We start from the raw sequence: 23733 nt of genomic DNA, 5'->3' as shown, positions 1-23733 counted from the left end.
TTGATTTAATATACTTCATAAGCCTGTATGATTGGTAAATTTTAACATACTGTCTTCCATATGAATTAGAGAAGTTTCTTGAAGCACCACTAGATCTTCTATCAGTGTGCAGGAGCAAACCTGACAGTCATTGTTCTCTATCAGGTATATGTGTAGCTAAGAGTAGAAAGCCAAATCAAAAGGGGATATTGAATTCTTGAAAGTGTGTCTACCTCAAACTAGCAAAATGAAATTTAAAAAGAAAATATTTAGTTTCTATATGAGGAAATAGAAAACCCAAAACCCTCTCTTGAGAAAAATAATATCTCTTATTAAGTTTTGGAAATGAAGGAAAAACTTTTGACTACGGCATATGGACTTGTAACAGAGGGGCTCAGTTTCTAATTTCTATACAAACTTCTTTTGGGACTTCAGGCAAGTTCCCTCAGAAAAATGGGACAAGGCCTGTTATTCATTATTTGTCTGTGCAGTTGACTTACCCTGCAACTTCACAGGGGTGAGGTCTATTTCTTGCTACATGTTAGAAAAACGACCAGCACAAAATGGCTTTGCTTTCTCTTGGCACCTCTGAGCACTCTGACATAAATAAAGAATAATCCCAATGTATTTAAAATTGCTTGGGAGAAAAAGAAAAAAAAATTGGCTGACAGGGAAAAGACAGTAATATAAAAAATAAAAAAAGACCAATTCTGAGGCAGGAAAGGTAGAGTTCACAGCTGGGAACAGGCAGTAGATTCCTGGGATCTTTCTATCCTGGCAGATCCCCTTTTCTCAATCCCTCACCAAGGGTCTATGGTATCACCTTCCCTTTTTTCACCCAATGGACCCAATTGTCTGCTGCTGTTTCCTCTGCTGCTGGTCACCATGGGAGAGGTGTGAAAGGGCACGAAGAAGATAATTCCATGAGCCCTCTGCTCCCATGGTATAATCTTGGATCCTGAAAAAAATACATGCAAGGTTTTTCCTGCAGAGAGAAAGCAGATTTCAAAACTGGAGAACTGAATTCCCAAGCAAATATTGCTTGCCATATTCCCAAGCAAATAGGCAACTCAGGCTAGACTGAAGCTCAAGAAAGCTTTTTATCAGCACACTTCTGGCCATCACACCACCATGATTCAAATTAAAGGTCTATAAAAGCCTCCACTTCATACAACTCTATCAGGTTCTCCAGCTCATACCAAACTGCAAGTGACAGAGGGATGTAAGTGGAGAGGGAGGGAGGAGAAATAATGCACTAAGGAAGTCAAATGCTGTGCACAACTGACACAAGCACTAAATATTTACTTCAATTTAAAAACTTCAGCTATTTTCCTTTTCAGTCCTATCAAATCACCTTCCTAATCACATGTACTTGTTATTTCTCCCCAAGGGCATGAACTCAGCTTGTAAAACATCTACTTGAGGAAAAGCAAAGTGCTGCTGGTGTGACATGAATTGCTGTGGAAATGCTGCTCAAGGTCTGGCCCAAAGGCAATCTCAAGGCGTGGGCTCACACCAGTACTGTAGGCAGGAGTCTGAACATCACTCCTCTCTCCCTCTGTACCTTCTGATTCAGCCCTAACCTTTCAGACCACCAGAACCCACATTTCATTCATTTCTTAAAACATGAGAAATCTAATGAAAACCTCAGCTCAGCTGCTTTTACCCGAGCCTGAGATGTGCCACTTGGAATAAAGGGACTACTTTTTCAATTTCTATTACCTTATTTTTGCAAGGAAATTGCTTTAGCAGAAGCCACACAAATGCTGAACCTTTTGCAAGCTGTGAAGATCCACAGGAACTGAAGAAGTTGTCTCCCATGACTGTAGCATTGTTTTACACAAAGAAGGATGACAGGAGGTCAAAAGCAATGCAGGAACAGGAGCCTTTGGCCAACTTTGTGTGCTGAGGACTAGGAAGTCCCAATACACTTTGCTCTGCATTATACAGAGTAATACAGATTCTTTTTAGCATCTCAAATCCTGCTCCACCTCCTCAACAGTGGCACATAGTCTCTAGAGTAAGAAGAAATTGCTGTAAAATATTTCACCCTGGTTAAAGTGTTAAACCAGGTTTCCTTCCATCACTCAAAGCTCATTGAAAAAAAACCCCAACCTCACTGCAAAGACAAAATCCAGAAAAAAAGTCTTTGAATTATCTAACATCCAAGACAGAAAGCAGAAATAAACTGCCCTGTCTCAAGAATCAGACATAGAAATTAAAAGAAAAATACTTTTAACTAGTCTTCCATAGTTTAAGTGTGACCCTACACTAATGACGTTCTTAGAAAGCTCATTAAAGAACTGCAAAGTATTATCATTGCAGCATTAATAGCTCCATTGTTGTAGCATAAATAACTCTGTGAAATAATTCCAGATGTAATGTGGATGGAAAGGAAGAGGGTGCCTCACACTCCTTCAGAACTGTATCTTCAGATGGCTCTTTCCAGCTGAAATTTCCCATTCTGTGTCCCAGCAGTGGAGGTCTGCAGTGCCTTACACACTGGAAATGTTAAAATGAAGTCCACAATGAATAACAGCACTTTTGTTCCAAACATTTCCATGGTTTCTTTTGAGATCTCTCTCTACCCCTTCACAGATTCTATATTTTGCTGACTTTTCCTTATATTTAAACGTCAGCCAGTGAGGAATTGGCAACAATTGTGGGACAATTGCTTCTTCTCATCTCCCTCTTGCTGGGGAAAAAAATAAAGGAGAAAAAAGAATTTAAAGAGATAGCCTGTGTGAAGCAGTGAAGTTGAAACTGCAAGCTGCACATTTTTGGAAAGCATGAATCACAGAATCATAGGATGGCCTGGGTTGGAGGGGACCTTAAAGAGCAATTGCATCTATCCCTATTCAGCCCTCCCAGCATCCTCTGTGGGCACAGAAAGTCATGGCCAGAGAAAATCACACTGCTCTGGAGGGAGGAACACCCTGGTTAGATATCCCTCCTGCCTCTGTAAGTGGTCAGAGGTGATGCTTCATCTCCACAGTGCACAAGGGCCTTGGATGGGCATGAAGGAAGAAGCAGAGTGTGGATTCACTGCATAGAAGAGAGGAAAAGCTGGCATAGGATCTCTGCCACCTTAGACTCCATGGATAGAAACTTGGTCCCTTTCTAATCTTTCACACAAAACTCCCTGGTACAAAGTGTCTGGCTTATTCATTTTCCTAACTTATTCTCTTCCATCTTTCGTAATGCCAATGAAAGCCCAAGAGTCCAAAGAAACAGCTTTACCATTGCTTTAACATGAGCATGCTGCTTGCACACAGGAATGAGAATTTAGCCTGGAGACATAAACCCAAATATACAGCTGTGTATGGTATGCTGAAAACTAACCCAGCACAGAGAGCTGCTTTTATGGGCAGGATTTGTTTTTCCAAATGGGATTTATTTAAAAGAAAATTGAATGGTTATAAAGAGCTCACTCTAACAATAACACAGAAAATGAATCCAGTGTTCACTGCCGGCTTTGCTTCACAGTGCAATCCAGACAGAGAAATCTTCTTTAGAGGGTCCTGGCAGCAATGACCTGCCCCACAGAGCTACCCTTGGGGAAACAGCTGGCTAAAAACTGGGACTCTGCTAATGACTGAAATAAAGGCAGGAATTTCAATGGGGGAGGGTGCTGCAATGACAGTGTGAGGAAGTGAGTATGGGAATATCCTGTTTCAATAAACCTCTTTCATATCAATAGCATGGCAAGGCTCTAGGAGACACACAGGACTTCGCTCTCCAGGAAACTGTTAGCACATTCTGCATTTCACCATCTTCCTAAGGGCCAGGACTCCTGAAGTCCAAAGGTGTCTGAGCTTCCCTTGGTGCTCCAGCCTGTATAAAACTTCCTCTGAACAGCCTTGTTTCACTTTTCATAGTGTTTTGGTAACTGCTATGGGTACCATAGAAGTTTTCATCAATAAACCCCTGATGCTTTAAGTGTCAGCATAAGGTGTCCATAACCTGCCCCACTAAGTTCCATAAAAAGAAGCACTCGGGACCTTAAACCATAACTCTTCAAGCCCTCTTCTCTACCTGCTTTTCCCAGGGCAGGACAATGTGCTGCTGCTTCCTTTGTCCTGCTTGTCTCCTTCAGGATGTGTCCCAACAGGCCACTAAACCAGTCACAGCAGTTTATCTGACTGACTGAAGAACAGAAACAAAAATGGCTCAGAGCTGTGCCAGGAAGGCTTAAACTGGACATCAAGAAGGATTTCTCTACCAAGAGGGTGGTCAAACACTGGAACAGGCTCCCCAGAGACATGGCCAATGTCCAAATCTGCCAATGTTCTGAGATGGTCTCAACAATATTTTAGCTTTTGGTCAGCCCTGAATTGGTCAGGCACTTGGACTAGATTGTTGGTGTAGGTACCTTCCAATCAAAATAGCCTATTCTATTCTAAAAACGATTGCCATGACCATTAATGCTTCTGATTCTACTTGCTTCAGAATTCCAAATCTACTGCAGTGACTAATTAGAGAGACCATCTGATGTCTTTCATCTGGGGCACATCAAAGACCTTCCTTCTCCAATTAGGCACTGGTCTTCATTCAGTCCTGTCCAGGACAGTGAGCCATGCACTGTTGCAGAGATGTTTTCAAGTCACAAAGCAGAGCGGGTGAGGGGACAGCTTTTACAGCTCTTACTGGAAACCTATTAAGGTCATGATATTGAGAAAGAGCACAGTATGGTCTTCATATTTTAAGCTTTGGAAATATCAACCCTGGAGCTGAAAGATTATTTATACTGGAAGCTGACTACTAGGCAGCTGCCAGGGTAGAGCTAATCAAGGGACTGACTGGTTTATTAACCCTGACATATTCCCCAGCCCATCGTCTCCCCATGGCCTTCCACGGCTGCTTCATGGATAAACCAAGAAGTTCTGATGAAACACCAGCCACAACTAATTTTTTTAACTTGTCCCAACTAAATCCATGCAGGGAAGACACAGCTGGTTATTCAGCTCTTATAGACAGAAATTTAGAAACAAGGATTAGTCCTGGTAGAATCTTTCCAGACTCTCCAAGAGATTCACCAGCTTTTCCTTCCAACACAGACATCAGCTTTCCAGTCCTCCCAAGAGATGCTCTAGTTTTAATTCAAACTAGCTCCCAGCATATCCCATCACTGCCCATCTCACTCACATTTCAAGCACTTTGGAGCATCCTTTCCTTCTCCAGCACTCCAAGCTCAGCAATCAGCAGCCACCCTGCACCTGAACTAACAGCCTCCATTGCCTCTATCTCACATTACCAAAGCTCCATCTTTTCCCCAGCAAACCTTGAGGAAAGATGTCCTGACTAAAACTGAGCCTGATGGCACATGCTAAGACAAAATTTACCAGACTTGACTCTCCTTTATATCTATATCTATCTATCTATCTATCTATCTATCTATCTATCTATCTATCCATCCATCCATCCATCCATCCATCCATCCATCCATCTAATCTATCTATCTCTATATCTATACTTATTTTATTTATATTTATTTTGACCTGCATAAGTTGTCTGTCCTGCTGGCTCAAGTTGTATTAGAGGAGGTTAAGATTGGATATTAGGAAAAATTTCTTCACCATGACGGTGGTCAAGCACTGGAACAGAGTTATTACTTGGACTCAATAATCTTAAAAGTCTTTTCCAACCTAGACACTTCTATGAGAAGAGAAGGCTGGGGAGTAACTCATCCTTCTCTACAGCTTCCTGAGAAAGGGAAGTGGAGAGGGAAGAGTTGAACTCTTCTACCTGGTATCCAGTGCCAGGACATGTGGGAATGGATCCAAGCTGTACCAGGAGAAGTCCAGACTGAACATTGGGAAGCATTTCTTTACCCAGAGATTGTCCAAACACTGGAACAGGCTTTCCAGAGTAGTGGTTGATGCCCTGAGCCTGTCAGTGCTTGAGACATTTGGAGAATGCCCTTAGCAGCACACATTAACTCGCTCATCCCTGAATTCCTCAGATGATCTTTGCAGGTCCCATGCAACTGAAATATTCTATTCTATTCTATTCTATTCTATTCTATTCTATTCTATTCTATTCTATTCTATTCTATTCTATTCTATTTATTCCATTCCATTCCATTCCATTCCATTCCATTCCATTCCATTCCATTCCATTCCATTATGCAATATGAAAATTAAACAGGGTGTATGAATTATATGACAGAAGCAGATTTCTAAGACTGCTGTAGACAACTTGCAAGTTAATGTTTCTTTTATGATTACATTGGCACATTTGCTGAGAAATCCACTGTTACCTACTGCTAAAGAAAGCTTGTCAAACACCTACCAGTGTTAAAAAGAGGAATTTCCCTCACTTAACCTTTTGAAGAACAAGAGGTTAACAGAAAAGGTAAATTGTAAATCTTTCCAATTTAGAAAGTGGGACCATTTCAGCAATGTTTTCAAGGAAATCTACAGCCAGTGCGTTCCCAGAATTAAAATGGAAAACCTGACACCTTTAATAATTTCCTGCCACTGTATAGCTGTCAGCATTTCATGGATTCTATCAACCCAAAAGTTAGGTTTCAAGATTAGGAAACCTTTGCATTCATATGCTTTTGGGTTGTTTTTGTACAGAGCTTTCTTCCCTCTGCAGCCCCAGGATACCTGGCTGAGGAAAAGCAGCACTGTGGGTTTTTTACAGGTTCTTCCTTTCCCCATAAAACAGGATGCAATAAAGATCTGAATGGGGACTTTTGGACCACTCCCATAGCTCAAATAAGTTTCCCTTCAAGTCAAGTCACGAGACACAACTTTCACTGGTGCTGTGAAGAAGCAAAGTGTGGCTGTAACTGAATCCAGATGCCAAAACAAAAAACAGAGCCCCTTGAGGATGGACACAGTCCCTCCAGGGGTACACGTGTCGTATATAAGAGCCAGGTAGAAGGCAATAACCAGTGGCACACATGGTTAAATGGTCTGCTTAAATACAAGAACCAGGATTAAGATCCAGGTTTTTTAATCCGTGCCTCGTGTCCAGTGTGCTGTGCCTCCTCTGTCTCTGGGGTAATGTACTGACCATAATTCAGATTATGGAGGACTGAGGTGAAGTTACATCATGCTGGGTTCATACCACTCATGGCAGCACACAGCAATTTCTCTGTTTCTTGGCCTCTTCCTCACATGTAAATCAAAGTCAAATCAGCATCACCAAGTTCACAATGAGCATTGAGAGTCATCAGCAAGGAAAAAAGGTCTCAATATTTTACTTCTCTTTCCTGTTTATTACAGAAAAAAAGCTGGTTTTCTTCTCCAGAGGTGTTCTAGGGTGTATTATCATCTTATTTAATCACTGTGAAGATGTTCACGTGCCTGTATATCAGCCAGAGATGCTGAGGACACCAGAGCACTACAAGTTATTATTTGATCACTTTTAATAACAAAAGCAGCATAACATCATAAACACAACCCAAGAAGCACTCCAAATCACATAAACCACTGAGAGGAGAAAAGCAGATCTAAGAGAAAGGGAGCTCACAGGGAGGAGGAGACTACAACTACAGAAAATGCTTCTATGGTGCTCTTAATTAATTTACCCCTACCATCCCCTACATTTCGCTGCCTTTAAATTTTCTTTTTCACAACAGAGAGAGCATTTGAGACAGGAGCAGGCATTTGGTTCAGCTGTCCACCCTGAGCCCTGCAAAACCACAGGGCACTCTCTGTATTCCCACCTCCACCGTGAGGGGGAATGACATCAGCCCTGCTCCAGGGAGCTGGCGGGCCAACAAAAATAACTGTTACTGACCAAGAGCCCTGTTGCAAGGAATATTTTTGGAACTGTACTCAACATTCCTCCAAGTCCCCTGCTTCCTAGTCCAAACATATCATGGCCTAAAAATTCCTCACATTTTCTATGCAGTGTTTCCTTTGGGCTCGCACAATGGGGCAGTTCTTCTGCTCTGCAGCACTAGTGTTCTGGAAAGGGAAGGGGGGAAAAAAAAGGCTGCAACACTAAATAACCCTAATGGCAACCACAAGCTCCACAGTGTTATTTTTAGGTGAGAAAAATGATGCAGAAGGAAACAGAGTCACCTCAGAGTTACCTTCCACTTGCCTTCAGTGAACAAAAGGCCAAAGAATTTGGTTATTTCTTCCATGTGGTGGTGAGGGGACTCACCTATGTTTGTGGTGAAGATACAGCTATTTAGTGGGGCTTTACAGGGAAGAAGGAGGCCAGGAGGATGTGGCATCTCCCTCTAAAAGCACCTCTGGGACAGATCCAAAGCCTTCTCATCTCCATGCTCAGCCTCCCCATCACTGCAAGAGGCACAAACCAAGAGAGGCAAGTTCTAAGTTGTGTCTAGGGTGTGCAGCTGCCATCATCTTCCCAGAAGAAATATCCCCAACATCCCACCCAAGTGGCACTGTTTGATCCCTTCCCCTCCCACACGTGTCAGTGTATTGGCATAAGATCATTTTGGAGGGCTTCTACCAGCAAAGGAACTGGGCAGAATGTACACAACTATAAATATTCCAGCCTAGGCCAAGCATTGGAAAGAAAACTTTTATTCCTTCTTCATATGCATTTCTACCATTTTCTCCTTCACTGGAAGAATGCCATTTTCCTTATTATCAAGGTGAAAGTCATGGCTGATCTTGCAGGGAGAAGTTACATGTACCTTCCAGCCCACATTCTTCTCCGGCCCTGTCACAAGCCCCACAGTTTGCCCAGTCTTGGTACAAATTTATATTTGCACAGAAACAGGCTATTAAACAACATGTGCTTCACTGGCCAATACTTTGTTTCCTTTTTTAGCTGCCCAGATAAGAAAAATAATGCAGAGAAAAAAAACTAATAGGAGGCATAAAGACCAGTTCCACCAGTATTCTGCGCAAGGTTTAGAAACTTCTACCTTTTCACACCTCTTGCTCCACCAGTCCTTGATCAACTTTATCTCTTCAGACTCAGAAGTCTGGGACTTGCCTTCTGCTGTGTCCTAATCACCCCATGCATAGTTGGGCCTGGAAGCATATGTATTTTTTAAAAAATATGTTTTCAAAGGTATTTGAATTCACTGCACGTCCACAAACAGACCACTTTCTATGAAACTGTTTTCAAACCTAGGGAGAGTAAAGCAAATTTGCTCTTTGGGGTGTTATAACTGAGAGACAAGGAATGGGCTGGGGAAATTAGTATTTAAGTGGAACTAATTAGCAACAACTAGAAGCTAAATGACAATGTAACCCACAGCCCCCTTGTGGGATATTATAAAATGGCTGTGTATGTCTGAAACATTTCAAGGACTTTCATTATCTGCTTGGTCTACCATTTTCATAGCTCAGATAAATCAGTATTTTCTACCACAACATGCAGCTTGGTGCCCTGCAGAACAATTCCCCAGCCACACGTTCCAGAGATACAGAAGCACAAAAAAATATGATCTCTTTTACTAGGCTAATAAAAATCAGAAAGTGTACTGTATAAATTTTATAGACCTCAAAGGTCTATCTTCTGTAGGAAGAAACTGGAACTCCAGGCTACTGTCGGGCACCATAACACAGAGAAAAATATTTATCAGCTGCTTTGGAAAACCCACCAGACAGAAGTCACCAGCAAAGCAAAATAACACAACTGTAAACCCACCTGAATCTTTCCTCTCTGAGGAGCTCTTTTGCGTTTCAGTTTCCACTTGCAGATTAACACTTGCAGAGCCACAAGGGAAAAAAGGGCCAACCAGCAAGGAAAATACTTCTGCCTCTTCGAGCCTACCCCAAGCCGGCAACTCTATACGATAAGAATGCAAAGTGTCAGGGCTCTGCACTGCTGTGCTGAGCCTGCTCTGCATCCTGAGAGGGGGCACAGCTCCCTCAGCTCAGCCAGGCTGGGGCTGCCCCGAGGAGAGAAGGCGCCTGCTCCGTGCAGAAGGTCCCGCTGGTTCAGTAGGGGGATTCAGGGAACCTGCTTGGGATCCTTTCCTGAAATGCACCGGCCCTTGAGGTATTACAGCGACACTGAGAGCTCAGGGGTATGTCAAGCAGAGCCCTCGTGGCTGTGCTGCTCCTTGCTGAAAACGGATACAAGAGATGAGAAACCCAAATGCCTCCTGAAAACTCATTTCCAAGCCAAGATGATCTCCATGTGGATGCAGCTTCCCCACAAAATGAGGGAAGGCAGAGTGTGAAAACACAGGAGGAAAGAAAATCGAAAGATTCATGCAATTTTTTCCCTAGGGAAACCAAAGTGCTGAGCTGATTCAGCTTTTATAAAGCTGAATGACTGGGCAAAAGGTGGGAAGAAGAATTTGTTAACTGTCAGATTGGTGAAAGTGGCAAGGTGCTGAATACTGGAGATCTGTTGCAAAGGAAGATGTGTATTTGTTGTGGATGACTTCCACTTACGTGATTTGCAACTAATTTGGGAGTTAGTCCCAAATCCATTAGCTGATTTTCTATGTTTCTCACAAGTGAACAAACAAAATCCCTCCCTGGATTTGTAGACTGGAGGGAGACTTCTGTAACCTTGACTGGTTTGGGGGAAACAGAGGGAGAAGAAAGTATTGAGATAAAGTTCCTCAACAGAGATAAATCTAAGCAATCTGAAGTATTCTGCACAGGAGAGACAGGGAGTCACACAACCAGCTTAACCCAGGTTAGTAAAATGAGGAATCCATTCCCACAGTCTAGTGGAAAAAAACAGTGGGTATCTTCAGCCCAGATTTAGTCCTAGTTTCAGTGCTAAAAGACAGAACAAATTGATCTGGCTCACGACTTTGACATTTGCTCTGCTATCAGCATCAGCTCTATCTGATAGGATGACACTGCTTAAGCTGTGGTAGCCAGAGGAAATCCAATGCTAAGGAAATGGACATTCATTTAATGTTTATCTAGGATCAGCTCCACCAATGAATTCCAGATGTTGGCTTTAATTGTCGCATTCTGGTATGTTTAAGCAGCAGGAGTTCGTAAGGCCGATTTGTAAATCAATCTGGCAGACTCATACTGAATCCCATCTCTGCCAGCTTTTCTAAGTCAGGGGATGCTCTTAAAATGTTAACTACTTAACATGTCTGCAATGCAAAAGGCAAGAAAGATTTTTTTTTTTTCAATCCCTCCCCTAATGTTTTTCTTCTTTTGCTCTTTCTGTCCTTCACTTCTTTCCCATAAAGCTGCAAGACTTGCCATTCCCTTCAAATGAATCCGATGACTTTCCAGATGAGTCCTAAAGCTAAGGAGGGCAGGTATCAGGATGCAGTTCTTCAACACTGGTGGGGCACTCTGCTCATCATTCACATATATTTCTTCTAAGTAACTCCTCCAATTTCCCACCACAGCCAATGGCAACTGCATCCATGGCCTACATCCAACAGCAGCGTTCCTGATATTTGAGCTTTCAGTTTTCATAAACCAGAAAAAAAAATTGATTACTGCAACCTTGAGACTGTCTCCATTCTCAGCTTCTGTATTCCTACTAGCTTGTATTTAACTGTTACAGCTCATATCCAGAGGTGGTGAAGAAATGGCTTTCCTATCCTGAATTCCAAAGCATCCAATGAGCTCCAAGTCAGACACCAGCAAACCTTGCAATAGTTTTGTTCTCAGCATGACTTCACATATCAGCTGAAAGTGCTGGACTATTGTTAGGGGATTGCTTATTGCCACAGCCAACCTACCAGTCAGGCCTTGCTTACAGGAGAGAAAATTATTCTAAAAAACAGCTTTTAAGTACCTGTCCCTACTGACTAGGGCAGACACTACAGCTCATTAAAATTGCTTTTGAAACCCATTTTCTCAATTTCCTTTCAAAACACCTGCTTCTGAGAAAGCACCGCAGTATTCAACACATGTGAACCCTACTTACATTTTCCCAGGAATGTGTGCTTAGTACACACATTTTTCAAGAAGTGTCACTGGATGGTTAGGTAAGGTTTCAAAAGCTTTCAGCAGTAGCAATATTCAACCCATGGAAGTTCATGGGAATTCTTCAAAAGGGGTTGACTCAGCCTCGGCTGACTGCTTTTGAAAACCTCCCCTTTATCTTCTATCTTTGATGGTCCTAGAGATAAAATGCTGAAAGTTCAGTTTACCATCCTCCTTTAACACCACAGGCCTCTAAGTGGGGTCCACTTCTCCCCTCAGTAAGAACATGAAAAGTGTTTCACTCATGGCCTGGGTCATACTGTATTTGAAGAGAAGCTGGAGAAAAGCAGTGGCTAAAAATCTACCTGCTACTCAGAGCAGAGATCAAAGTATCAGCAAAGATCCCTATCATTTCCCCTTACCCATGGTTTAGCATTTGAGGTGGGGGAAAAGATCCCACTTCATCACAATAGCAAATCCCCCCCCAATAGGCAGGGTGAAGTAAAGAGTCTTGAAAATACCTTCCAAGTCCATGGGGCCATAAACAAGCAAGGCCCAAAAGCAATGCCATCCCCAAAAGTTAAATCATTATCATTGTGCATCCTGCAGAGTGCTGAGGTGGCACCAGGTGTCATGTCACATCTGCAGTATAAAAAAGCAAGTCAGAACTCCATGTGGGAATAAACAAACTGGTAATTTTTTCAGAGGAAACAGACTCCCTGTACCAAGTGTCATAAAAGCCAGTACAGAGCTCCAGGGAGATAGTTGTCAATAAGAAAAGCAGTAAAATAGTCTAAAAAATAGACTACAACAGAACTAAGAGGAATGTCATGCAGACAACTTGTTGACTTTTATTCCTCATGTCTGTATTTCTGTGGTCCATAGAATATGAGAAAAAATGAATAGATATATTTGGCCCAAAACACAGAAGAGTGCTTTGTCCAAATACGAGGTGGGAAGGAGCTAGTGAAAGCTTCAGGATATGCCAAGGATATGAGATGGCTTTGGAGGAACAGAGGTGCTGTCAGAGAATCTGCAGTATTCCCTCCCGTGCTGAAGATGCTGAAGGGTGGCAAAAATGTCACTTGTGAGCAGCCCATCATCCTGATAAGTGTGGAGCTTTGAATACAAGCAGGGCCAAAAATTCTGAAGAAAAGAAAGTTAAAAAACCCCCCAAAAACTAATAGCAATAACCACATACAAGGCATAACTTGTGTATTTAAGATTTAACAGGCTAAATCATAGTTGAATATGTCCAATTGAATATGAATATGTCCACGATGCAGCTTTTGCCCAGAACAAGGGTAAAATGCATCCAAATCATCCCTTACAAAGGGATATGAGATACACATGAGTGCTGACAGTGCTGAGGATGTTCAGTGCCAAATTCCTCTCTCATGCACTTCCACCTATCTACCCCTGAAAGATGTTGCTCTTTTGTCTGTTTATCATGGCAAGGTCCCAAAGGGCCACCACAAAATTCTCCATAGTTATCCAAGGACAGAGCACCCAGAAAACAACCTCATCTTTGTGAAGGTTACACAAGCATGTTGTCACAATGGTCTTGGTCAGAGTTTCTCAGACGCTTCCCTAGAGGCTCTGAAAACCATCCCAGAGGAAAGTGGGTGATGGAGTCCCTACAGATGAAGCCAGTGTGAGCACGACACAGTTCCCATGCCAGGAGCATGCTCAGCACCTTGTCTGCATTTCAAATCAGACCAGCTTCTCAAAGTTCACCATCAATATTTTCACTTCCAGGAAGTGCTGCATCTTCCAAACCTCCTTGAAGGAAAGGGATTAACAAAACCACACTCAAACCAAAGCAGCTCGCAAGAGACCTTGGCTGACACAACCCTCTTGATGCTGTTGCCGCAACTTTCTCCTGGTTTGGAGTTTCTCCTGCCAAAGCACATGCCAGGGCTACCAGGAGGAGCTGCAGTGGGCTTGCAGTTGTCAGGAGACACTGCAAACAGAGCACAAACACTGGGCTGTGCTGGGGATTGGGGAGGCGACGTCCTTCTCCTCCATGAGATTCGTGGGATTGTTCCACAGGGAATCCCAGCCTGCATCTGAAGTGGATCCAATTCTCCCAGTGCCCTGCCAGTGACTAAGGAGGACTGTCACCAGTTCTCCTCTCTCCTTCCTGCTGCACGTCCAGCAAAGGTGAGATAAAGACCTACTTCAGTGCAAAGGACACCACAATTTTTTCCAGTTTGAAAAAAAAAACTCAACACAGAACCAACATGCCAGGTCACATGACTTCTCTTTAAGGAGAGAAACATTCAATATTGGACTAAAGAAAACTCAATGAAGAATTTGGTGGTGAAGCTTTTCCAAATCAAAACAGTTTTGCAATGGAGGATTCAATGCCAAATATTTCAAAGTCTTTTGTTGACAATCAAGCAGAAAACTGACTCAACTCAATAGTTCAAATGACTTGACTTTTTCAGGGAAGCAATAAACTGGAGAAAAAAAAAAGCAATGAAAGTCCGATGTATAATTTCAAATGTGTGATAAACACAGACTTAGTGGGTTGGTTGGCATGAAGAGATCAGAAAACCATCCATATTCTACATTTTTTGCTCTATAACCTAACAACCTTCAGTGTGTCTGTAAGAACTTCATATACACACACAGTAACAAACACATCTGAAGCAAGATCAAAGAAAGGAAGAAAAAAAGAAAGACATCAACTGCCTTTGTTGCACTGGATCATTGCAATGGAAAATAAAATAATTTGTTTCCCTTTAATTTGCATAAAATATTTTCTGTACAGGTCTGTTAATAATTTAGCTTGATATTAAACAACAGTATTGTTTTCACTGTTTGTCTCCCTATTGTTCTGCCACTTGCAGTAATTTAAAACAACCCAGAAAAATCTGTGCAGAGGACAGATGTGCTGATCCACACAGCACTTGAACAGCTACGCCTGCAAAGTGTGTTTATGTTCTTTGCTTTTTGCTGCATATTAAAAGAAGGTTTTCTTTAAAACACTAACTCATGAGCTGCAAAATACATCATGGGAGTAGAAAGTGAAGGGATAAATTCTGCGTTATCTGATTCCTTTTACTGCTTATTTCTCCCCTCTTTTCCTTGGCTTCGGTGGGAGGAACAGGTTCCATCCCGCCAGAGCAACCAGAATAAAACTGACATTTTATGAGTGGAAGCAGTCCAAGGATGGTGGCTTATGCTCTTAACATCCTGACATCTCAACCTCTGAAAGCAGCAGTGGTGCTGCTTCCAGTGGCTGCAGAACACCTTAAAAAGCAGCACAAACTGACAATGAAAATAAACTACGGCTGCCGCACTGCTGGAGTCTGGCAGCCCTTAACAAATACAGCAGCGTCTGGGTGTTAAAATACATAAATCTGTCATCATTACCAGGCTAAGGGGTCGTCATCCTATTCTCAAAATAAAAGAACTGTGCATAATCAGTAGGGCAGGGAGTTCAGAACAAAGTACGCCTTTTACAAACTCTCAACTGCTGATAGATGGATGTTTGCAAGGGACTTAATGTCTTTAACAGGGCACGTTTAAGAAGGAGTGTAGGTTTCAGAACTCCTGGGATTAGTACTTTTTTTTTCTCTTCTTTTCCAATTTTATTGCCAAGAAGCGTATAATGTAAACACTCAGGTTTTCTGACTATGAAACCCACATTATTATAAAGAAGCAAGAATCAAAACCTTCTAGCACAATGATATTATTCATGAAGGGCAACACAGAATATGTTCCTCCTCTCATCGAACAAAAATAAATTGGATTTTAAAATAGGCCTATACACCAATTTTCAGCAGTTTTGTTGATTTTTATTGTTCTTTCTTCATCTTTTTCTTAGTGTGGATGCCAAAGACAGCATAGGAAAGGCAGAGAACCAGACCCTACAGGAATGTAAAAATACAGCTCCTCAGAACCATACATTTTAACAGGCAACATACCTACATGCATGGATCCAGAGGCAGCATGTGAGCAGTTGGTGCTGTGTACGTGCACTTAGACATAAAAAGCAGTCTCCAAAAACAACATTCAAGCTACACGTCATAAACTGGTCCAACTTGGCGCTGCTCACTCTATAATAAATATTCTTCACTGTGCTTTAATTTACAAGTGTGCCTTTTGGGTATTTCTGAACTAACTGATACCAAAGGGAAAATCTGGCTAAAACCCCACTATCTGTGGTATTTACTGGGCAAACTGAGGGCAGCAGAGCTGTGTGGTGGCACAAGGGAATGGGGTACAGTGCTCTGGCACAGACCTCCTGGAGACACTGTGCCCATGAAGTTCAACACAGCTTCAGTGATCCGCTGAGTCCAGTGAGGCCATAATAAATCCTTCACTCCCAGCCTTCAGCAAGAAGCAGAGGGAGGAGCACAACTTCCAAGGAAAAACTTAAGAATAGGGGAGAACAGCTGTAGTTGTAGATAGGTTACAGAAGGACCCTGCTACTTGGAGAAGATAAGTCATATTGGATGCTCAGCAAGGTGGTAGATACCTCAAAGCTGTTGAAGCCCTGGCCTGCAATTATCTTGATGGCTTCTCATTACTTGGGGTGCTAGCAATTAAAAGACTCCTAACTACTATTCTGCAGTCACAGCAAACCTTGACGGGGAATCCAGACCACCTTTGGAAAGCCTGCCTTCCACACACACACAGATCACCTGCTTGGAGCAGGGACTGCCCTGGCTTTTCTCATGAATGCAGCTATTTCTCAGCATTGTGATACGCAGATGTGGACAAATCTCTGGCTGAGCACATCAGCATGGCAACATCAACAAAGAAATTCTGCCCACTACCCATATGGAGGATTGCACCAAGACAGCTCTGATTTATAAAGTCAGAGGCAAGAGATATTTTTAGCCTCAGACAAACTGACGAGAAAAACCCAACATGAACACCACAAACTCGCTGGGATCAGAGACTCTTTCTATTAATATCGTTTAACAGAAGGAAGCCATAAATTGCTCAGATAAAACATGGTTTTAATGTCAGCCTGCCTGGTATTGTGTGTTGCTTTCATTCCCAAACAATATTCATGTAGCAAGCAGAGCTGCAGCTTGTTATTTGCACGGGTGTAGCAGCCACTACACACTCCAAAGCATCTGCAAAGGACTGTGGGCTAAATGCATCCATATGTCCTACATGCCTGGGATTTACACTGGCTGCAGTTCTGGTTTGCCACAGTCTGCCACAGGATGGAGTATGGAGGGAAATTATATATCCATACATATATGTATGAATTTCATGCTTACATCCATGGAAAAAAATCTTTTCATTTCCTTTAAATTGTGAACAGGTGTTGTCACCTTCTTAACTTGGCTTCTATGTTACAGCTTCACGAAGGGAAAAAAGAGATCTACCCGAAACAGTGAGGCTTTTGTTAGCCAGAACATGATGTATTGATAAGCATACTGTAAAGTTTGTTATAAAATCAAATGAAACTAATAAAACCAAACAAAGATGTTGTAAAAACTGTGGACATTATACAGCATTAGCACTGAGATACATTATAGATATGGACTTGGAAGAAACAAAACTGCTGCCCAGTTGTATTTTCCAGCCTTTTACACCCGTTCACCAAGGCCATCAGTCAAACCACTCAGTGTTACTTTTTTGATCAGTCATTTTTAGGATAGTTACAGCTAATACTGGCACTCACATCATCACTGCTTTATACAGCAGGCTTTTCAGGAACAAATTGTTATGGGCTGTTGTGACATAAGTCTAGTGCAGCACTCATCAAAATGATGAAAACTAGAGAAATTGTTTCCCTGTAGCAATCCAGCAATAGTCACACCTTCTCATTTTGGCATATTTCTTTCTCTTCTTTTCCTCTCCCAGGACAGTGGACATTTTACAGGACTTGACATGCTGTATATATTGGACAGGGCATTTGTTGGACTCTGAGGATCTCTCAAATGAGGAAAAAGTGAAGAACCCCTGAAATTCAGGGGTAGGAACACTGATTGTTTTTAGATTTCTTTTCACATGCTTGTGCTGTCGCTGAGCAGCACCAAGCTTGGTCAGGGTGTGTGTCTTTATGCCCACAGTAATAAACACTGAGAAGGAAGAGCCCTTGCTTGGGTGAGGGCATCATTAGTCAATGACTAACATTTTTCCAGCTTCCAGTGGAAAAGGAGCTTCATTTCCAAGCGAACAGCTTTTAGCTACAAGTTTGCACCAAAACATGAAAATATTCACAGTTCACTGACTCCTCTGCTCGCTGGAGTCCATTCATGCCCATTTCCAGTCTCTTTCTACAGGCTGGCATGCAGGACGTCCTCACTTGGCAACACCAGGAAGGCAGTTCTTGTTAAAAGAACCAAACCCCTACCTACACCTTCACGGAGGGTGACGCAGTGGCACCTCACCACACGTTGACAAGAAGTCCTTGTGCAATGATTCCAGTGCCTGGTTGTTGGGAAGGCTCCCCTTTTCTGCCCAGCTCCCAAAGGCCCAAACCAATGTGAGCTTTAATTAGCAACACAACCATCACTAAGCATCAGTGGCTCTGACCAGATCCTCATCTGGTGTTAATCACCCTGCGTGTGCACATGAGGCCACCAAGGTAGGTCCAGCAGCTGGACTGGGGCCTTCACAGATTAAACACAACTTTGTTTATTCTCACAAAGAACTCTTCATTTCCATATAATGACTGACTAATCATCATTAGCCATGACTACATGCCCCGTGATTGTGTTAATGATCCCACACTGGATGGACTGCCCCTTGCACTTCATGTCAAAGTAAATGCACTGCAGACATTTTGCTAACTCCATACAGTGATTGGCACAGGCTACACCACTTTGTTCTCAAATGCAAAAACTGCATATTTTCTCCCTTTATTTTTGAATGTTGACTCATTTCAGTTTTTGCTTAGCATTAGCAGACCCTTGGTGCACACACTGCTGACTCATTATTGATTCACATCTTCTTGCTGAGCACATCTCTCTCTGGTCCCCAGAGTTTCATAAGAGGCCAAAACCCAAACGTAAATGAATTTGTCATGCTTTTCCAAGATGGCTGGTGGCACCTGACCCTGGGCTAGAAATGTTTTCTCAGCTTTTGCACTGTAAATGAGTTCTGAGACACGGATTGATGACTTCATTGCAGAAGTGTAATGCAAACCATGTTTTACTGTCCTCAATTTTTTTTCACACAGTATTTTCTACCACTACAAGCAGAAAAAAGAACCTAATAATAAATATCCATTCAGACAAGGCCATGATTTTTTTCAGGATACTTATGCTGACTGTTAAAAAAAAAAGGTTATTTTAATGCAAATTTTTCACACATGCCTGTTATCAAAGAGAGCTGTCTTTGGACAAGCTGTAAAAAAGCACAAAATAGTAGTTGGCTCAGCAGGAAAAAGCTACTTTAAAGATAAATCATCTGATTTATCAGGGCAGATTCTTGAAGCAATCAATTGCAATAGACAGACAGCAGACATTTAACAGCAAATTTGATTTGTCTGAAAGTGAGATGTAGCTCAAATTTTGAACAGCCCATCAGCAGTTTAGGACAATAAGCTGCACTCTTTCCCCTGCTCTCTGCATCAAGACTTCACAGCCCAAATGGGGCCAAGTGGCTGAGTCCCTCAGAGGGCCAGACACCAGAGGGGGATATGAACTGGACAGATGATGGACTCTTCACCAAAACAGTCCTAAAAAAAAAAACCCAATACAAAACAAAAAACCAACCAACCAAACAAACAAACAAAAACAAAAAACAAACAAAAAAACACAACCAACCAACAAAAAAAAAAACAAAACAAAACCCAAAGCACAAAATATATCTCTTACTGCAGCAGTAAGAGATATAGGGCAAGAAGAAAAGAAATTCAGAAGAAGCTGTTTCTTGGACTTACATGTTGATTATTTTTTGTGCTGAGATGTACCCAAGCAAGATGTGTCCTTGGCAGTTTGCAAACACCAAGTGAAGCAAGGAGGTGACAGTCCAAAACCCTGCCCTTGTTGCTGCCTTTTTGTTTCTTTGCTACAGAAAGCAGTAAGAAACATGAATGCAGATGTGAAAATAGAGACGGTTTGATCTTTCATCACCTGGTTGAGCAACTGATGCAAGAAGTATTTACTGGCAGCACCTGTAGCAATAGCCCCACATGTTGTAATGCTGGCACACCTTGCAGGATTTGGCCCACAACACTTCTGCAAGTGAAAAGTCCTCTGTGTTGTGTATTAGTGAAAGAGGTCATTATGTTACAGCATAAATATTTACCTATAGTCCTTCCTACAGCTGTTCACAAACAATTTTCCCTTCAGAGAATGTCCAGACTCCTGGAACTCGGGATACTGTTTATTATTGCAGAGAGATCAGTAATGGAGGTCCTCCAGCACTTCCATGTTAGAATACTTTGTTTTCTAAGTTATTTTTAAATCAGGAAAAGCTCACCCATTTGGGCTAGGATTTCCCAGGGAGGGGCTGATGGCTGGAGTGTGGCTCCATGTGTGCAAACTCACAGTTTCTCCAAGCTGGCCACAGCTCGACAGAGGCTTCAGTTACACCACCACCTGCTTCTTTTTTTTTTTTTTTACTCTGCAGAACTTGCCTCCCTTCAGCACACAAGGTAGACAGTTTTCAAATAAGAAGTAGCTATTCAGCACTTTCTTTCTTTCTTTCTTTCTTTCTTTCTTTCTTTCTTTCTTTCTTTCTTTCTTTCTTTCTTTCTTTCTCTTTGGCCTTAAGTTTCCTTTTAGAGCACATTGGCAAGGAATTTTTTAATTATACAGTAAAGAAACCACAGGTTTCAACCAACCATCTATAAATGAAATAAAGTTACTTTTCACGCCTTTAGAATTAATGCAGCTGAGGAAAAAAAGATAAGATTTCATGAGCATCATTGTAAATATAATTTTTGGGGAGGGTACAGCGCATTTGTTTTGATGAGCCACACATAATTCTCCAAAATAAGGAACCATTGTTCTTAATGACTGCAAAGTAATTAAATACTGATTAAAGTTCCTCTTCCAGCATTTGTAAATCCGTCTGCAGTGTAATTGGCATCCCAAATCTTGTGGTGAGCCACAAAAACTATTAAGGATAGCTAAGAGAGGAAATTGTAGTTTTGACTTATATTGGTAATCTGCTTTTACTGGCTTACATTTTGTGCAGGGCTGTATTACAGCAGGATTCCTTGGATCTCTGGGATCCAGGCACAGCAGTCTGAGAAGATGGGGAAATAAGCAGGGCAGAAACCAATTGCTACCATCTGGGCAAAGCTTTTGTTTAAGAATGAAGATCAAAACCCTAGAATAAGAGAAGACACTTCCAAAAGAGCAGCTAGGAAGATGCAAGATTAGGAGGAAAAGACTTTAGTATGTGTTATGAAGGAGGAATAGTCTTTTAGGGAGAGATTTAGGAGGTTTAGACTCAACTCTCAGGCTCAGCTCCTATTTTATGTGGTCTTGGCCTAGTCACCTGGTCTCTATTTCAGTTACCATCTGTAAAATCACTGTAATCTGTCTCATCTGCACTTTCAGACTGAGAGGTTCTCCAGCCAGGCAAGCTGTAGTTGTGTCTAGCAGACATGCAGAGGCACACCTAAGTCTGCTCTGCTCCTGCACTGAGCTGGCTGGTTGCAAGCAAGATCTGTCCCGAAGCCACAAAGGGGCAGACATTCAAAGAGTCTTATAACTGAATTATTACATCTCACAGAGTCCAGCCAGGGAGCTCATCTCTGCCACATCTGCTGGCCCCCACCAGTGTTGGAGGATCCTCTGACTTTCTTATTCCTTTGTAAAATGTCCCAAACTTTTGCTGGTTCTCTGTACTATTATGGAATACAGCAGCTAGTAAAAGTTAAGAGTTACATAGCACTGAAAGCAGGCAGAGAGGTTGGACACTCCTGACTTTAGTCACAGCTCTCTGTAGGATTTGGATAAACCATCACCTTATTCTGCTGCAGCCTCCATGTAAATAACACAGGGGTGACAGTTCCTCACTTGCTGGTGGTGTGGCAGAGCTCAGTTATACAGCATAACTCCAAAACCTTTCAATAAGCTACTGAATATTTTCTAGGTATTATTGCTTAAATGTCCAGAATGCTCTCATGTCAATATGAATTATATTCTTGCAAGTCCTAGTGTTTCATGAATCATTTAATGCTGTTCTAGATCTAATATCTTAACCACCTTGCCCATGTCTGACACCTGTGTGGTTTTTACATGTTTGGTGTTAGCAGTAAAGCTGGAATAAAAGGGGGGTTTTCTCCTTTGAAGGAGTGGGAAAATAGAGAAGCCATATGTTTCAAAAAGCCTAATGAAGTTTGTGCTTTCCAGAGCACAAACAAAACAGCTCCATCAATTTCATCTTCGTCATCAAAACTGACATGCAGTTGGTTTTAAAACACTGCCTCCTTCTCAAAAACCAACAAGGGATTGATTTTCTCTCAACCAAAAGTATTTTCACCAAGATGAACACAAGCATCTGGTCATTGCATTAAACGTCTGAGTCTTTTGAAAGAGTAAGTCATTGATACCTTGTGTTTACTTGCAGAGCTTGACAAGAAAGACACAAGGGGAACATTTGTTTTCAGGGGAAACTTCTCCAGTGAAAAGCAATTGGTTTGAAATGCTACATGAACACAACTGTACCACTAGAGACAGGGGATGTAAGTAATCCATCAAAAATGCTCTGAGCAACAAGAATGCACAAGGGCACTCTGTGAAACAAAGAAAGAAGGTGCAAAATAGTGTAAGTACTGGGTTTAGCCAGTATGTACAACAAGGATGGAAATGAATGATACCTCAGCCCGTATGTCTGACACAGATTTCAGTTAAAGTTACCCTTTTCTTGGCACTTGGGGATCAATATTTGTTTGCACAGGGTTCAATCTCACACCCACAGAGGCCAGTGGGAGCTTGTCATTTCCTTCCATAGATGCCTGATGAGGCTCTAAATAACTAGTGTTTGTACCCAGGGTTTTTCGGTGCCAAATATAATGAACACTATTGTTCTTAATACAATTATATTTGATAATCCAATTTCCCTGGGCAACTGAATTGGACCTGAATTCCAGTCCAACTTTTACCCTGTGCCTCCTGGCTTTTTGCTTTCATTTGCTTCTGTTGTGCTACCAGGAATAGGCACAGCCTTCTTTGACTTCTAGATACCTCAATGCCTCTGCCCTGGAACAATGAGATCTGGCTTGAGCTTTATAGAAGATACAGGATGACACAGGAGATCAAAGACTTTGGCAACCTCCACATAATGCAAAAGTACAAGCTGGACTGAAGCAGTCAGTCCTATAGCATTCTCTTCTCCACAGCAAAGAGTCTGGAAAGCACATACAAAAGGAGTCTGTATAGACATGACTCTGTAAAACTATTTCTACTTCACCCTGTTTGTTCAGTGTACCATAGAGAAATGGATGAATGTTAAGAAGGAGGTGAACAAGGAAAACCAAATCCTCAAACTACATAAACTATAGGACAACAGATGCTACAGGAGTCACCAGAGGGGCTCCCTCACAGAGGCATCTCTTTCCAGATAAGATATTTACATTCTGGTCCCTTTCTATTCTCCAAGAATCACCCTGTTATCGGGTGATAATCCTCCATCTAGCAGCACCGAGTGTCTGCTACATGCCCTGAGTCTGCAGCAGATTCCCCTCCTGCTGCAAACAGGAAAAAGGAGAAATAGAACAAAACCAGGCCAAGAGCCAACCAGTAGGCAGCTCGAAACTGCCCTAAACTCTGTCCTCACTTCCACCATCTCAGAGAAACAGATCATTGTAGACCAGATGCTCAGGATGCTGATCAGGCAAGAGGTGAGCAGGATATCTGATTTCACCCCCTGCTTTGTAGCCTTCCCCTTGGCTCCCTCAGCATCTTCCAGCACACTGATTTTCACCCAGCTCTTTTCCTTCTCCCAGCCAAGCACCACTGAGAACATTTCTGTGGCAGCCCCTGCAGAGGAATCTCTGAGTATGCAGAAAAAT

General features: G+C 42.1%; 1 protein-coding gene across 2 annotated transcripts in view; it reads right to left on the bottom strand.

Moving 5' to 3' along the window:
• FGFRL1 (fibroblast growth factor receptor like 1) overlaps window positions 1-23733 on the bottom strand; it is a 163062-nt gene that overhangs the window by 57386 nt on the left and 81943 nt on the right. The gene's annotated exons all lie outside the window — the stretch shown is intronic.

Source organism: Cinclus cinclus, chromosome 5, assembly GCF_963662255.1.
Source record: "Cinclus cinclus chromosome 5, bCinCin1.1, whole genome shotgun sequence".
In the NCBI taxonomy this organism is placed as follows: Eukaryota; Metazoa; Chordata; class Aves; order Passeriformes; family Cinclidae; genus Cinclus; species Cinclus cinclus.
The sequence above is the reverse complement of the archived record's forward strand: the minus strand, read 5'-3'. Positions and strand labels throughout refer to the sequence as shown.